General features: G+C 38.5%; 1 long non-coding RNA gene across 1 annotated transcript in view; it reads left to right on the forward strand.

Moving 5' to 3' along the window:
- LOC124867332 overlaps positions 1–1,423 on the forward strand; it is a 54,712-nt gene extending 53,289 nt beyond the window's left edge. The window contains exons 2-3 of the long non-coding RNA XR_007038023.1: positions 406–638; positions 939–1,423. This is a non-coding gene — a long non-coding RNA (uncharacterized LOC124867332). The remainder of the gene's footprint in view (positions 1–405; positions 639–938) is intronic.
- Positions 1,424–17,540: the final 16,117 nt, after the last annotated feature.

A 17,540-nucleotide genomic window follows, 5' to 3' on the forward strand; every position in this document is an offset into this window, starting at 1 on the left:
CTGGTACGATCATTTTAACCCGATGTTAGCAACTCATATCCAATTCTGGGCTCATAAAAGCTTTACAGAAAACAGTTAAGATTTAAAAATTAAAAACATAAAGAGTGAAAAGGGTGGGCTCCCAAAATTAGATTTGACTCACAGCCTCATAGAACTTAGGACCAACTCTGCTGGTACTTTGTTTTTAACTTGAGTCTCTTTAAAACGTGTTTCAGGAAATAGGTAAAATGTAATTTAAAACATTTGTAATCAAGCATTAAAAATGATGGTGAGCTTTAAAATATGAAGTCTTACTACTTCGCCTCCCAAAACAACCATCCAAACATTCATCTTTGTTTTGCTTTTGCAATATTGTAAGGTCAAACACTTAAGTGTGTGTCCTTCTTTAATTTTCATTTCATGTAGTGCATAACAGCAGCTGGTGCCCGGTGCTATGAGGACTGAAGAATCAGGGTCAGGGTACCCTGTTCTGGATACTGCATCATGGAGATCCTCTCATTAGGAGCAGCCGACCCTACGATGATTGGCCCCCAACACCAAGCACCTGAGCACTGTTCTGTGGCTGGCTCTGTTCCAACAGTAAAGCTGCTTCTGCTTCTATTTTCATTACCACTGCAGCTGTTCAGGACATGAACAAGGTTTGTCACAAGCAGACAATACCAAAACAAAAACCATAAATAGGGCTCATGATTTAAATCAACTTCCAAACATCAACTGTTTCAAATTTCAATTATTAAATTTTTTTTGTTTAGGCTCTTTGCATTGACATGTGAATGACATGGTACCTACCACAAGAGAGGAGTCAGTGTTGTATTCACATAAAGTAGAAATGATGGGGAAGAAGCAGTTTTGAATTACACTTTTGGGAGCTTTACTTGTAACAGCCTATCACAAAGATCCATCCATTCCTTTTCTATACATGCTTCTTCTATACACAGGGGAGCTGATGCCTATCTTCAGTGGTCTACAGGCAAGAGACAGGGTACACCCTGGACAGGTCGCCAGTCCATTACTGGGCAAAACACGGAAAGAGAGGACCAACAACCATGCACACCTACGGGAAACTTAGAGAGAACCTAACAGTCATGTTTTTGGACTGTGGGAGGAAGTAAGTGGAGTGAAAAAGATGAACTATCATTAAGAGCAATTGCATACATAGGTTCATCTTTATTAGGGAAGTCAAACCCCAAGTAGCAGCTCAGCATTCTGATCAAGTCCATTAAATAATATTTTCCCTAGTGGGTGATTTTACTTAACCTTCGAACTCTGTTTTCACCCTGCTGCCTGTGGTTTTATGCATCTAACAAAGTGGCTGTAAAAGGTTTTCTTGAAAAGGGTTGACTAGAGTTGCGGACATGCTTGTGGTTTGAAACAATTTTTTACCAAAAATAAAAGCAGTTCGGTCACCAGTTGGCAGTTTGGGTGTTTCTTGGGGCAAGGGTGAAAGACATGGCTGATAATAATGAACCCACTGCATTATCTCTATTATTAAGTCATTGTTTTCTGAAGATAACAGAATTTCCTATTATCAGAAAGTTAAAGAGCAAGGGCAAAACAGTCTGGACGTCCCTTTAGACAGTGGTGTCCAAACATTTGCTACAATCAACCCCAAGAAGGTAGAAGGTGTAAAGCTTCTTCAAGTGTCTATGCTGGCAGGCCAAATTTGCATCATTCTTGAATTGTTGTTGGTAGTCACACAAAATCCTTTGAAGGCCCACAAATGGCCTCCAAAATTTACTTTGGGCAACCCCTGCATTAGATGCCTTGTGAATGCAGGGTTCTGGTTTGTCATTGCTCTGTAAATGGGAGTCGATCTGTAATTATGACCGGCTCAAATGACATGTCAAACATTTCCAGCAAATGTTCATCCAGAGTCACATGACTGTTTTGACAAGGGGAAGTATTAGGGGGTATAACGGTACGCAAAAATCACAGTATTGAGAATGCCTACAAATATTAATACAGATCTTTGCAAGTTTTTGTATCTTTTATGATTTGAAAATCTCCCACATAGATCTGACACATCTGTTTTAAAGTGCACAGGACCGGTAGGAGTGAAGGAATCTTCTGGACCAGCACGCGCTGATGGATTGTCTGTTTAGCCATATTATCTATGGTAAAAAAACACATGAGCAGACCTCATCAATCACATGCGAACACACAAACACACACACACACAAATTCACCTTATCATCAGTTAAGTCCACATATTTCTTTTTCCACACGAGACCATCACATCCCTGATCCCTCCTCTAAACCAGACATGACCTTTCCAGCTTCACCTCTCACCTTTTTACTCCCACACACAGCAAGGCAGGGAGCCTGGTTCCCCACCCTGCCTCCCTCAAGCCTTAGCAGAGCAAACACAACACTCCGTTATGAGTTTGTTTGCTTTTTTATTTGTCTTTATTCTTGCAATACGCAGTAGTAAAATTCTGGAGTTCCAAACATGTAAACTTTTTATAAGAAAACTCTATTCATCTTGACATTTTTCTCCATAGCTTACAGCAACTAAAATAAGAGAAAGCTTGCAATGGCTGATCAATTCTTCATGAGGTGTGTACACATAATGCACTCAAAGGTGAGCATCCATCAAAGCTCCCAAGAGTAAGGATGGGTGTTTTAGTGATTATTTAGTGAGTATTGCAGTATCAAGCTGTTACAAAAAAAAACATCTCTTACAGTATGTTGTAAGAAAGCTTGCATCATGCAATTTGTCTTTATTCCAAGTATAATTGGACACACAAAGCCATGCTGTGGAGGCACAGTCAGTGATTTAATGTGATGCAATGACTTTAAGTCAGAAATTAGTCAATTTTTTTTATCCATGTATTAAAAAGAACACCTTTTCAAACAATCTCAACCTGTAAAATGGTGTGGATGTTCACCATGATTGCAAACAAAAAAAATTGTGTTTTTGTCTGATGACCAATGTTGACACAGATTACAGAGAAACATCAAATCTAAACTCTGGAAATCATCTAGAGAGACAGAAAGAGCGGTAATATAAGAGTATTTATAGTATAAATCTAAGCACTGCTAACTTTTCTGTGTGTAGCTCTCCTGGCACCTTTTTTAGTTATATCAAAGCACATAAACCTGTCTCCTTTAGTGCAAAAACAGCAGACTTGGTGAGCTGTTGGTAAAGCAACAACGGCATATAGTGCTGAAGTGGAAGGAAAATTATGCATGGGTTTTTAGTTAGTTTTGCTTTGCAAATAAAAATCTAAAATGAGTGTCTGTAATGTGTGCATTTGTATTGAGCCCCCTTTGCTGCGACAAATTATTGGCCTTTTACAAATTTTTTCAGTTGATGCTTTATTATCAAACCTAATTTCAATAAATCATTAAACAAATTTTAATATCAGACAAAGATAACAGGAAAACAAAAGCCCAGATTCAAATTCAATTGAGAAACTGTAGCAAGACTTGAAAAACAGATGTCAACCGACGTTCTCAATGAAATGTGAGTTTTAACTATTTTGCAACAACAAATGGTCAGAAATTTAAATGTGGATGTCTATCATGTTTGACGTAACTATGGCTTGTCTGATAAACAGTTTGAGCTATTTTTACAAATAAAGAATAGGCAGGATATCTTTCTTTACATGTGCAAACCTGGTAGAGACATACCCAAAAGACTTTCAGATGTAATGGCAGAAAAAAGCGATTCTAAATTCACATAGTTTTTATTTGTTAAAGAAGAAATTTTAATCATGTGTCCTTCATCCTTTCTTTTTATGTTTAGGTGCTACCTTGTGTTGGTTTATCGCATAAAATCTTGTCTAATTGTTTTTTATCTGCAGCTTTCAAAATCCAAAACTGGGCCTTAGACCATCAAGTACAGAACCAACCCACTAACAAACTGATACACAAGTTCTAGTGACCTTTTGCAGAGTGATTTGTGGGGCATTGGGGTCATATCAGTTTATAAATCTAATTAAAGTAGTTAAAGTAGGATACTCAGTAATCTTTTAATCAATTAATCACTCAGTCAGATATATATATATATATATCTATATAATTTATAATTTATATTAAGTCTTTTTTACACATTTCATGTAATTCAATGTGTTTTCATTCAGGAAGTGTCTAAAACCCTGGTGTGCTATTGTGGTTCCACACACCTACGTTAAATCCTAACTTCTACCAGTTATTGCATGCACTTATGAAATGCATTATAGGTGCAGTGCAGTATAGCACATACTCCACTTTCCAATCAGCAATTTAGATAGGATGTTGGTCTGTTTTTCACAGCAGACGCAAGGAGTAAATTAAAAGCAGTAGCTGACAGCAAACCATATGGTACCACTCTCTGCAAGAGAAAAAACACAACAAAGATTAATTGATAATAGCTGGCACTTCCACCACCTCCAACAGGGATATTAGGGTGTGCATTTGTGTGTGGCTATGTGAACTTATGAGGTATGTGTGCGTGTGTGCGTGTGTGTGTGTGTGTGTGTGTGTGTGTGTGTGTGTGTGTGTGTGCGTGTGTGTGTGTGTGTGTGTGTGTGTGTGTGTGTGTGTGTGTGTGTGTGTGTGTCCCGACAGCAAACAGCATGCTTATACTGAAAGGCCCAGGAGGGGGACCTGTCAGACTAGATGCTTTGTATTTTCTGTAACGTCAACATGCCTACATTTTTAAACCTGCCGTCTTGTAAGAAGACTTAAACAAGCAACACATTACTCATGTATGAGAGCCTTCATGGCAATTTTAAATGAGGGTTTTTGTTTGACTGTGCTGCACGCCTGTTGTTCATGACTTCAATGCATTCATTGCCAGTCCTGGTGTGGTAGCTGCAGCAGCAGAAAAAACCAAACATACCAAACATTGTGAAACTGGGAGAAATGTACGAACATTTAAAGAATCTCATAACTATTATACAAACTTCATCAGTAATCAGTCGGAAGTGTATTCCTTGCTTTTTGTGTACTGAAATGGTCAGTGTCCTCTGCAGCACACTACTACCTCGGATTAAATCTGAATGTCAGATGGGCGAGGCCTACAGGGCTGGAAAGACCTGGGGAGAGGGTGGGAGGAAAGAGAGGGTTTCTTTGATTGCATGGGTTGATCAAGGGAAAAGTAGGGAAAGAACAAGAGAGAAAAAGAGAGAGAGAGGGGAAGAGGAGAAAGACCACTCAGGGGAAATCAGCTCCCTCCACTCATAAACAAATTCATCATCAGCTCTGACAAACCATACGCTGCATAACGATGAGCTTAAGTGCAGGAACCAAAAGGGGGGCAACAAAAAGAGGCAAGGGACAAATACCAGCAAAAACAGGAAGTGTATTTAAACTAAGCAGTGGTTACAACTCTTCATCTATACTTAATTTCTCATTATTTTTATTGGCTCAGCCTTTCTATTTATACCTAAATAAATGTTTTTCTCTGACCGCCAACATACAAAATTTTAGTTCTAACCCACACTGTGGCCTCTGTGTAAAGAAATTGTGTCTTTTTCTGAATCTTTCCCTTAAATTGGTATCAAAGATGTGTCAGTGTCAAAGATGATCGATCGGTATAATAGTGGATTAGGGCTTTTGCAGGCATGGATAGCTCAGATAAATGTTGAAAAGCGAGTGGTATTAAGTGATGGCAGCCTGGGTGCGGTGCAGCAGAGGGAAGGACATGGACCCATGAGATGGGAGAGCAGAGGGGGTGCCAGAGAGTGGACTGACAGCCCATAATTACGGCTCATTTTCAGTCATTAAGCGATGGAGTGTGAGCAGCGTTCAGAGTAAGGAAAGAGCCCTGATTAATAATGAAGCCCCCACTCCTCCCTCTGACAGACACACACACATATATGAACACACACACACACACACACACATATGCAGTTAACCCAAATTATCTATACCCACTCTAGGTTTGGTTTATACCAGGTTTTTTTTAGCCAGATAGATTTATTGAAGCTATCAAAACTACACTAATAAATGAACTATTACAATTTGACTCTTTGGACCACTCATCTTTTAGATTTGTTTTTTTTTAATAACATGACTCTGGTCATTGTTTTGCTCAAACATTTTAGTAATGTACATTGACTGTTTTACAAAGTAGAAGGTCTGGAGAAAACAGAACAAAAAACAGCCACCATGTTTCCATTATTATGTCAAAGGTGATAAATTAATACATCATTAAAATGAAAATACTGGATAGGCAGGACATGCCCACACGTTTTGGTTCTGGGTTGGCACCTCTTACCCACATCCATAAAGGTCCAAAGTGCAGGTTTTGAAAAAAAATCAATGTTTGCCATATCCCTGTAGAGCAATGGTGGCCAAAGTCAGTCCTCAAGGGCCAATGTCCTACATGATCGAGATGTTTCCCTGTTTCAGCACAACTGAATCAGATGAATGGATTGTCACCAGGCTTCTGCATGCTGAGGAGAAAACTCAACTGTTTCCATCAGCTGTGTTGTAACAGGGATACATCTGAAACACTGAACCTACCAGTGCAGCATCTCTGTTTTTGTGGAAACATTTTTTTTTCCCTGGACAAAAAAAAAAGGTATAAAAAAAATGCCTAGACAAATGTAGTATATATCGAAGGTCATACAAAAGCATTACAAGTCCATTCTGCTAATATGCTATTAGCAAGCAGAGTATGAATTCAGGGCAGATGAAATATGTTAAAATTTTTGAAATAATAAAATTTGTGGGGAAAGGCCATACCTAAACTATTGCCAGTAACACTTCATGCCACAGAATAAAAATTCTTAATTTGCAGAAATTCTACACATCAAATAACCACACTCTTGTCCACCCTTTGCACTTCCATCAATCCTTTTTTCATCAAGGTCTACAGGGGTTTCCGGCTTATTGCGATATTGCACACATAATGTGATGATTACCTAGCTATATTTCAAACCTTAAAGTTGCAAAAAATTGTTTTAAACAAAGAGAGTTTAAAATCCCAGATGTGATGGCCATAATAGGCAATGTTTGTCTTCTATGCACACAAATAAATGTTTTAATACAGTTTACTAAGAAATATTATATTAAATATTTCTCTTACAACACCTATCAATTATTTTGGAAAAGTCTCAATGTCTTTAAATATTGGTAATCAGCCCTCACTGACTTTAAAAAAAAAAAAATTTAGGGAAATAGAAAACATTTTGAGAGATAAAAACTAAAGCAATCTTTTACTCTCGTGGTGCTGAAGTTTTGAGGAGCTGTCCACCAATATGGTCCTGAATCTGAACTATGTAGAACCTCCTTTTCTTCTTTCCCTCTTACACCAGCTTCTCTCTCTTTTGCTCTCTCTCTCGTCAGATCTGACTGGCTGTCAGAAAAACCCACCATCTCTTTTGAACTCCTACAGCAGCACCCTGCAACGATCAAACTTCGAGCTGATCCCTGCCATAAAATATTCACCACACACATAAGGGACATATCCAGTCAGTGTCAGCTGAGAGTCTGCTACAATTGTGCAACATGAAAGTCAGATTATATGAAAAAGGAGAGGAGCAGTTTGAAGTGGAAAACATGAATTTAAAAGGAAACATGACTTCTCTGTTTGCATTTAATGGTGTAACATTTTGCCAAAGCATAAATAATGCATATTTTTCCTAAAACTGAAGGAAGATAAAGCGAGAAAGTGATGTGTAAATGTAACTTGAAAGTCAGCCAAACCAAATCAGTCTTTGTCACTTCCAATTCAGATCTCCATCACATGTTGAAAAACTAGTATTTCTAAAACACCACAAAGTTGATGCTGTAAAGATAACATTTAAATGTAATAATGAGACAGCAGCCCCAAATTTCTCAAACTTTCACCTTAGACAGAAGAACAGAAAGGAAAATAACGCTGTTGCAGAACAACATAGAGTTTGACTGTGCAAATAGGCATCACTGCCACCTCATCACTGTTATTTGCAAGTGTCACCATCTCCCCACCACACATACACACCAGCAAAACCAGCAGAGAGAAGAATGGGACGGAGCTGACTGGTCCCAGCTGGTCCTTGCTAACACATTCCACTGCACCCTAATGACAGCGGGAAACCCCCCACCCCCCAGCCTCTATGACCCTGGCCCTAACACCCTTTCATGGGCCCCCAGGGATCCCGTAGGGGCCAAGAAGGGTGAGGAAGAGGAAGGACAGGGAGAGAAAGAGGGGGGAGGAGTGACACAGATGAGGGAGGACACTCCAGGTGGTGGGACAGCTCTGAGGGAATTGGAAGTCATGAATATATTAACTGACAGGAGGGGGAGTAATGAATTCAAATTAAATTATATGTGCCGAGCACCGTACGAACACGAGTGAACACGCCGGTGATATTTCAATGGGGCCGACATAATTATACCTTTCAGGATGTTTGATAAAAAGGAAATATGTGTAAGACAATCAAAGATGGAAAACACAGCTGCCAGGCTTGTGCGGCACTTTCTGAAAGTCAGACACAGAAGATAAAAAGTGTTGGTTGCAGTGCTTTTGGCTCTTTTTTGCTTCAGTTTTTATCGTATTTCTATAATCTTTCAAAGCATAGCCTCATGTTTTAAATACACATTATTCTCTTTTTTTAGATGAACTTTTGTCTTTCATTGCTCTGGTTCTGCGAACCACACTATTGGCTCTCCCTCTCTTAGTCAAACCCACTGACTTGCCGCTCATGTTTAAAGCCAAGTTTTGGGCGTAATGGCTGTGGTAACTGGACAAATCCCCCCCACAGGCAAAGAGGTGAGAGGGAGTCCAGCTGTCTCCTGGCTGAAACTGACTGAGGCGATCGTGTGACCTACCGGCCCCCCACCCCCCTTACATTGCTCTGCCAGCCCCCCTCCTCCCTTTGATTTGTCCCTCAGACTGTCTTTGCCTTGCCAGGGGCAAAACTGTCAAGCCCAAATCCCCTTCGTTGCGGTGTGGAGCCAGGTGACCAGAGGGCAGACAGTGATGGAGGACCATTGGTCCACAACAAGAATCAGGACAAGCAGGCCCTGAAATTGTCCGTCTCTGCAGAAGAGAAGTGGGCTGACCTGGAGGGGTGCTGAAGGAGAAACACAGAGGGTGAATGAAGGGAAGAAGACAAGATGGAAAGCAGAGGAAGGAGAAAAGTAGGGCTTGTCTTGTGCTTTGCCCGGGGCAAAATAGAGACAAAGGACCAAAGCTCCCCTGTCTATTGTTACGTTGATCCTTTTAACAATATTCCTATCCTGGTGATCTGTCCAGTATTAGCAACTCCATACAGGCGTCACTCCCTAATTGCAAAAGAAATGAGGCAAAAAAAAAAAAAAGAGAAAGATTTATTTTGTACTATATTAATTGACAATTTTTTTTATTAATACACTTTCTAGACCTGGATCTTTGCCTTTATCTAGCTCTTGCTCATGTTTCTCATTTTTTGAACCTTTACTGCACTTGCGCATGTGTTGTTATGGTCAAGTACAAGGACTGGACAGAAATTAGTGAAAAGACTGCCAAAATCCAGAGAAAAATTAGGAAAAATAAACAATTATAGAAAACATGATAGAGGCCTCTTTAAAAATACAAGCAAATCTGATTTGTTGGAAGCAAAAACATTCTGTTATATATATATATATATATATATATATATATATATATATATATATATATATATATATATATATAAAACTCTAATTATGGTAAAATAGTGAGTAACTGCAACTTTTATTAATGCAAAAGTGTGAGATCATTCTGCAAGTAACGGTGGGGAGATTCTTGTCTCCCGTTAGGGAGCTGTGTTAATTATAGATTCTGAGGACTAATTAAAACCAGCAATCACACTGGGCTTTGTTTCACAGTTTCTATTATTTGGTAAGACAGCAAGATGGGAGAGATATGGGGAGAGGCAGGCAGAGATAAACACGAAGTGAGATGACGAGGGGATAGCTGGTTATCTCAGCTCTCGCATGCCTTCAGCTTTGTCCTTCCCTTACCCTATTTCCAGTTCTCACTATCTCGGTTTTTCTATCTTCTGGATCTCTCCAGTAATCCCTCTTTTTTTTTTTACATTCAAGCCCATGTCCAAATGTCTTCTATCAGAATAATAGGCTTATTAGTATGTTGCATTTAAAACCCATATCTCTCCATCTCTTCACACCTCCTGTCTGTGTATAAAGCTGCTTTATTTTTGTTCTCCTTACAGTCTTCTCAAGTGCATCTCTCATCTTCTTTATATCTTGCTGAGCCCAGCCAGCACTACTGTATGTATGTCACCTGGGAGAATCACAGACATGTATATTTAAGGATGCTGCTCCATGAAAAACTAATAAAAATAAATACAGATTGCATGATTTGCGGTGGATATTCCAGTGAAGAGTTAAAGGTTAAAAAAAACATATTGCTGGAGTAAATATTATGTAGGACAGAAGGGTGTCACCAGCACTGCGGTCTTTGTGTGTGTGTGTCTCTGTGTGTGTGTTCACTGTGTTGCAGATTAGAAGGTGCGAGACAGCAGATGGGTACGTCTAAAAAAGCCCCAAGCTCCCAACACCAATCAAGGATTGCTGATTTGAATTGATGTTAGGTGGCAAAGTATTTCATTAACGTGAATAAAAGCTGATTACCAATACCATAATCATAATACAAATAAGTTGAAAGTCTTCATCAAAGGTTTGCTCAACATTTTTGAGGAATGGAAACCTTGAAAGAAATTACTTGCTCAGTGTTTGGAGCATTTTAATGTTTGACAAGACAGCTGCTCATTCAACCCCATCTTTCCCCCATAAATGAATATACAGCCATGTCTGTGCTATATTAGTACCACTTCCCTGAGTGTGTGTGTACGCGTGTGACAGATGAATATGGACTAGTGTATGCGCACAGTGGCTGATGACAATGACAGGACTTGATGAGCAGAGATAGCCCACTGCCGATGCCCTGACCATATGGATGGGTATTGTTGTGCCTCCCCCCATCACTACCACAGATGGTGCCCGCAGCAACACAACACAACACAGCACAACACACCAAAAAAAAAAAAAAAAAGCCTAAGCCATTGTTTTTACCAGCAGCAATCATAATGAGGCGAAGGATGGAGAAAGACAGGAAAAATAATTACTTCTGCATCCAGGAAAAACATAAATCTGTCCGTCTTTGGAGCTGGTGTCCAGAAGGGCAGATTCCTGAGAGAAAGCAGCCAGAGTGGTTGTTGGTAATTGACTGATATGGTAATGAGTGCCTAATTATACCCGGTACATGGGTGCAGAGGGCCGCCTCTGCGGTGACTGCCCCATGACCTGCTTTCTGACAAACTGTCACTTCATCTTGCCACATCACTCAAGGGCTTATCAAATATGACCCCAAAATAGACAAGCAATAATACACACATAACCACACACACACACACGTAAATATACGTACGGCACATTTGCAGGCATGGCACACACCAAGACATGTGCTGACACACTCCAACATTTAAGTGACACATGAACAGCTTCATAAGTAGTCAGTGAACACGTCAAAGTTAGGACAAACTAAGCCTGACATCATGTTTGTAATATCCTGTGTTGTTTTCTTTGTTTTGGTTTTGCAGCTCCATGGTGGGGTTTGATGCTTTTGTTTCATTTTTGAATTATTGGTTAATAAAGGAAACAACTTCAACATAACAGGGATTTTTTTTGTAATGGGGGCCAAATAAAACATTAAAGCAAACGTAGAGATCATGGATAGTACAACGATTGTGAGTTTTCTTCATTAACCTATGGAAAGTAGTTTTCTTTGCTTCTTAAGCATAAGACACATTAGAAAATCGTTTTTCCTTACTAAAAAACTGCCACTTTTGGTTGAGAAAGCAGGACGGAAGGTTCCTAAATACCTCAGAAGATTATTGATTTGACAAACACTAATGAGCAAATGCCCCTGAAACAATACCTGTTGTAATTCGGGTTCTTATATTCGTTAAACCCAGTTTAAGATCAGATCAATAGACTTGTAACTTCATTACAATTTCACATCAATTTGTAGATTTCAGTTCAATTCAACTAACTTGAATTTAATTCAGTTTAATCTAGTTCACTTCTATCAAAAAAGAGATTTTAAGCCTACTCTTGAAAGTAGAGAGATTTATTGCAAGAACAGAAACAGCTCTTTGTGTATTATAAGCTGAATTTGGGGTTGATGTTGTTAAATAAGTCATACAGTTTGTTATTATATTTGTTGTAATTACAAAGCTTTATTTTCGAATCATTTTCGTTTTACTAATAATCATGGTGGACGAAAGGAATTTTTTTTAGTGAGCATTAAAATTCCTTTAGTACAATCATTTACAGGATTAAATGATAAATATTTCTGAATAAACATTTGTTTCTGCTTTAACTGGGGAATTAAAACACATTACAAACATGCAAATACAAACATTTGATCGACTAAATATAGCATAGCGTCTGACTTCTGAGGTGATAATTATATTTCTTACCTGTAAGTGACAATGTATTTGGATATTTTAAGTCAAAGAATTGTGAATTATTTTTTTATAATTTCAAACATCAGCATTGCCACATCACTCAAGGGCAACATACAGCATCTTGGAGATCCTCAAGAACAGAATTAGCTGTATTGCCTTCATCAGGATGGTGACATTACAGTGTTACATTGCAGGTTTTTTTTAAATCTGCTGGACCACAGAAACAATAATATTATTGCCATATTCACTTCGTCTTTAAGAAGTCAAAATATGTACACCAAGTAACTACATATCTTTCACATAATAAGGTCCTTTTTACATCTACTTATTGGTTTTACCACTTCTATTTCAAACCAAAAAGCATCAGCTCGAATAGAAACAGCCATGGCAATTTTCTACATTCATTCAACCCATTCTATTGTTCACAAGGCATTCATGTTTCTAACATCTGATTTCATTTATGACAGTCATGTGAATAGTATTCAAACTTACATGACGGGGATTTTAGATTAAAAGCATTCTTGGCCAAAATGGGCTTTTAACTCAACTGAGTCCCCCATGAACGTGACAACAGGAGCTGAGTTGGTAAGTAAAAGAAAGCAGTTTATTTTGGAAGGTAGATTTGCAAAAGATTATATGTGAGAGTCAGTGAAAAATGAATGATCTGCAAATAAACATTAACCATAAGGTGGGAAATTTGATATGCATTTTACATGCAATTCGAGATTTTTTGTTTTCACATTTTATTGGATGTATCCTCAAATTGAAACATAACTCAAAAATGTATAATAAAACAATTTCCACATTGATTTCATCTTTGGGACAAATTGTAAGAAACGTTTGCTTTTAAAAGCAGTTTCCTGCACAGGTGTGCAGGATCCTTTCTCTCTATTTTCAGTAAACATGAGGCATATTCGACTGACAACACAAGCAAACATGCATTGTGGTTTTTGCTTATTGGCTTTTGTCTGGAACTTATTTGTGGTTTTTGTTTTACTGAAATAATTAAAATTTGATTTGCAGAATGAGTAAGAGGCACGGACTTTAAGACAAGTACAAAAAATGATTGACTGAGAAGAAAAATGTGGAGGCAAAGAATGAAGGATGATTACTCGACATGCAGCACGTTTCCTGTCAAGTAGTGTGATCATGTATCATTGGTCAGCATGCTGGGTCAGACCCTTGCAGAGAGACAGTCCGCCCTCCAGATGGCCCTGGTCCAACAGGTGGTCCTGAAGCGGGGGTGGATCTGAGAGGTCTGACATCTGCCATTCTCAGCTAACCACTCATACACACACATTTACACGCACTCACACAGACAAAGTAGTTTGTAGGAACACACTTCCCTTGCTGCTCTGCATATCTGCTTTGGTGAGATCTCAGGGCCCTGGGGCACAGTCTCCTACTGTCTGTCTGTTTCCTCTATCAGATTTCACACTCATCTCACACATTTCAGCTCACTGTGATCTCCGCAGCGTGGCTCAGGCTTCAAACAGCTCATTAGCATGTATTGTATCATACTGGACTGACATCAGGAATAAATGGATACTATGTGTGGCAATGTGGTTTTGAGTTATTTTTACTCATTACAATTAATTTTAGTTCACTGTTGCCGTTTACCTCCAACCCAATTACTATCTGGAGGCTTTCACGTGTTAGTTTCTTTTTATAGACAGTTTTGACTGATTATTGAAAGACGTTATTACCACAGGAATAAAAGTGTTTTTGTTCCTGTTAATACATATTTATTTTTTATAATTCAAAAACCAAAAGAGAAACTTCAACCTGGAAGCTATTTCCTGTTTTGTAAATACTAAAAAAAGGTTCGAATAATGGTTATAAAAATGTGAGTTCATTTTATAGTTCGAGGATGAAGGATCAATGGTTACGCATGAATAGTACATGGCAAAGAAACAGTCTGTCTTTTATGCACATTTCAGCTCTCTTGTGTTGTAACACACAGGCCTTTTTTTTATTTTAGGAGCCCTTTCAATCAAGTTAAAATGACATTTTGACAGCAAATAATAGATTCGTGTGTAGAAGTGCATAAATACTTCCTAAATATCCACAAATTCAACAAAAATGTGTTTTTATATGTTTAATACATAAAAAGACTTTAAAATCCCTTAGGCCTAATTGCCACTCAAAAGGTAATTCGGCAAACTATTTTTTTAAATGCTCAAAATATAATCTTTGTTGAGTAATGCATCTAAATGTGTTCTAGAGTCAAGATTGACTCCAGTGCACTTTCATCAAAAAAATTATTTAAAAAAAATTATAAAATACCTTCAAAAGGGCTGCACGGTGGCACAGTTGGTAGCATTGTTGCCTTGCAGCAAGAAGGTCCTGGGTTCGATTCCCGACCGGGGGTCTTTCTGCATGGAGTTTGCATGTTCTCCCCGTGCGTGCGTGGGTTCTCACCAGGTACTCCAGCTTCCTCCCACAGTCCAAAGACATGCCTATTAGGGTTAATTGGTCACTCTAACTTGCCCTTAGGAGGATGAATGAGTGTGTGCATGGTTATTTGTGTGTTGCCCTGCAATGGACTGGCGACCTGTCCAGGGTGTACCCTGCCTCTCGCCCATAGACTGCTGGAGATAGGCACCAGCTCCCCCATGACCCACTATGGAATAAGCGGTAGAAAATGACTGACTGACCTTCAAAAGCTGTTATAACAACAACATAAGAGTTTAAATTTATAACTATGTTTTTCCAGTTAAACTCTTATATTTTCACAATTATCTTGTGGTTTTGTATATTTGGAACAAAACAGCTTTGATCAGAGTGGAAAGCACGTTTTCAAGTATAAAATGTCTCCAGAAACATCAGGCTTTGCTTTCCTTTAAAGTCAGAAGGGGGAGAAAAAAACATCATAAGACAGAGTGACATCTAAAGGATGTCAGGAGCTGTGAGCGATCTGCTGAAGTTCAGGTGAACTTACTGCTAAAGTTGAATTATTCATCAGACATTGGCATTTTTTTCTTCCTGGAAGTGACAGGGGTTTGAGTCCATATGGCATATGCCTGGGTACACACACACACACACACAAGTGTGTGATGATCTGTGTGCTCCTGAAACAGGTCTTGGTAGCACCACAAGTGTATGGCTTAATTAGTCTCCGTTTATCATATCACACCTGCTTTCAGACCCACATCTATCTATCTATCTATCTATCTATCTATCTATCTATCTATCTATCTATCTATCTATCTATCTATCTATCTATCTATCTATCTATCTATCTATCTATCTATCTATCTATCTATCTATCTATCTATCTATCTATCTATCTATCTATCTATCTATCTATCTATCTATCTATCTATCTATCTATCTATCTATCTATCTATCTATCTATCTATCTATCTATCTATCTATCTATCTATCTATCTATCTGTCTGTCTAAATTTTGTTTCTCACTAGATTTGAACAAATTAAATGATTTATAACTTAATCAGAGTTTATGTAACTCCTGCCCTGTTGTTACCTTCACATCCTGGCTGTTTCTGACCTCAGATGGCATCTCTCCTTGAATCATTAAACTGCTTCATGTTTTTACTCAGGTCTTTAATGTCTTGTCATTTCATTAACTGAAACGTTATGCCCAGCCATGTTTCTCCCACTTTTTCCCTTTGTTGTGAATTAGTCCGAACAGAGGAGGAGCATGGAACAGCAAATGGACCAGAATGAAAGTGGACAATGGAGCACAGAAGAAAAAGGTTTAAAGGTCACTTTGGTTGTGACCCCTATGGTCAGTCAGTGTTGGAGGGACTGTGCTCCCACCACCCAATCACCCATTTATGGTCGTTCAGGTCAACACAAACTGACCCTTAACAACATAAGGCAGAAAATTTATGTATTAAAAGTCTACAAATGCTTTAATATTTTATGTGTTTTCCACTGACTCTGCTTGCATTATGCTTTTGTTATCTTTCCACTTTTCCTAATTACATCTTGAGACCTCCACACAGCATGGGAGCTACCACCCAGAGCTCACTGAGACCATCAGATTGTTGATTTTTAAGCAAGGTCCAAAAAACAAACAATTACAAGACAGGAAGATGCATCAGGCAGGACACCTTCATGACATCCTGGCGTTAAATTTCTGATTTCACAGTCCTTTAGAAAATTTGATGGGGGGCCAAGTCACACAACAACTACTTTCTCATAAGCAAACACACTCTCAAATGATTCCCTGTTCGACTTTAATATATGGATGCGAGGCATTGTGGGCTGGGGAAAACATTATTCTCCATCATTTTTTTAACATGCCCCCTTATAACTGAATTGCATTGTGAATAATTCAATTTGTAGCCATATATAATGACCTGGCATTGTGGAAAGTGACCACAATTTCAATACTCACTTAATGGGTTGAATCAGTTATAAGAGTGGGCTGCAGTAAGTAATTTTCCTACTGGCTTGTCTAACCACAATGTAGCTGTAAAGGCCGACATTAAGCTGCACGCAGATCAATATATATCACTGAGAGGGTGGTATCTCGAGTAAGACTGTGATTAAGCCCTTCCTTAGAGAAAGTTAAATGTTCTTCCCATAAGAAAACCTTTCAAGTCCTTTAATTTCCATTGCTTTAATGTTCTTGTACAATAAATGCTCCTGAATCAAATGTTAACTACAGCCTCACGTGAGTGTGCCAACAGCAATAGAGTAGTGTTAAAAGGTAGATTTGGTCCTGGGATCAAGGTGCGAACATACAAGCATTCCAGAGCAGATCAATGCATCGTTCCCACTGCTTTCACCAGCCTGGAATGTGAGCAGCTCTGATACCTGCTGTAGTCAGAAGGTAGAGAGGAGATTGCAGCACACCAGAGAACTTCTCCACAGCCGGAGAGCGTTGTAGATGACCATTTAGACTTAGGCACATCATCATGTACCAAATACTTATTTGGCTCATTTACATCTTTCTTCTATGTATATAGGGCTTAGATTATTGTACTGGTGTCTAGAGTTGGTATTTTTGTATATATATAGATTTAGATATATATATCTATATATATATATCTATATCTATATATAGATATAGATATATATATATAAATAGTTGAAGACTATAAAACAAAATATAAATATCAAAATTTAAACTAGTTATGCCAAAGCTGTAAATTTAGCTCGGAGTTATGTGGAATCATGATCATGGATGAATACATGCTG

Source organism: Girardinichthys multiradiatus, chromosome 4 (assembly GCF_021462225.1).
Source record: "Girardinichthys multiradiatus isolate DD_20200921_A chromosome 4, DD_fGirMul_XY1, whole genome shotgun sequence".
NCBI classification, from domain to species: domain Eukaryota; kingdom Metazoa; phylum Chordata; class Actinopteri; order Cyprinodontiformes; family Goodeidae; genus Girardinichthys; species Girardinichthys multiradiatus.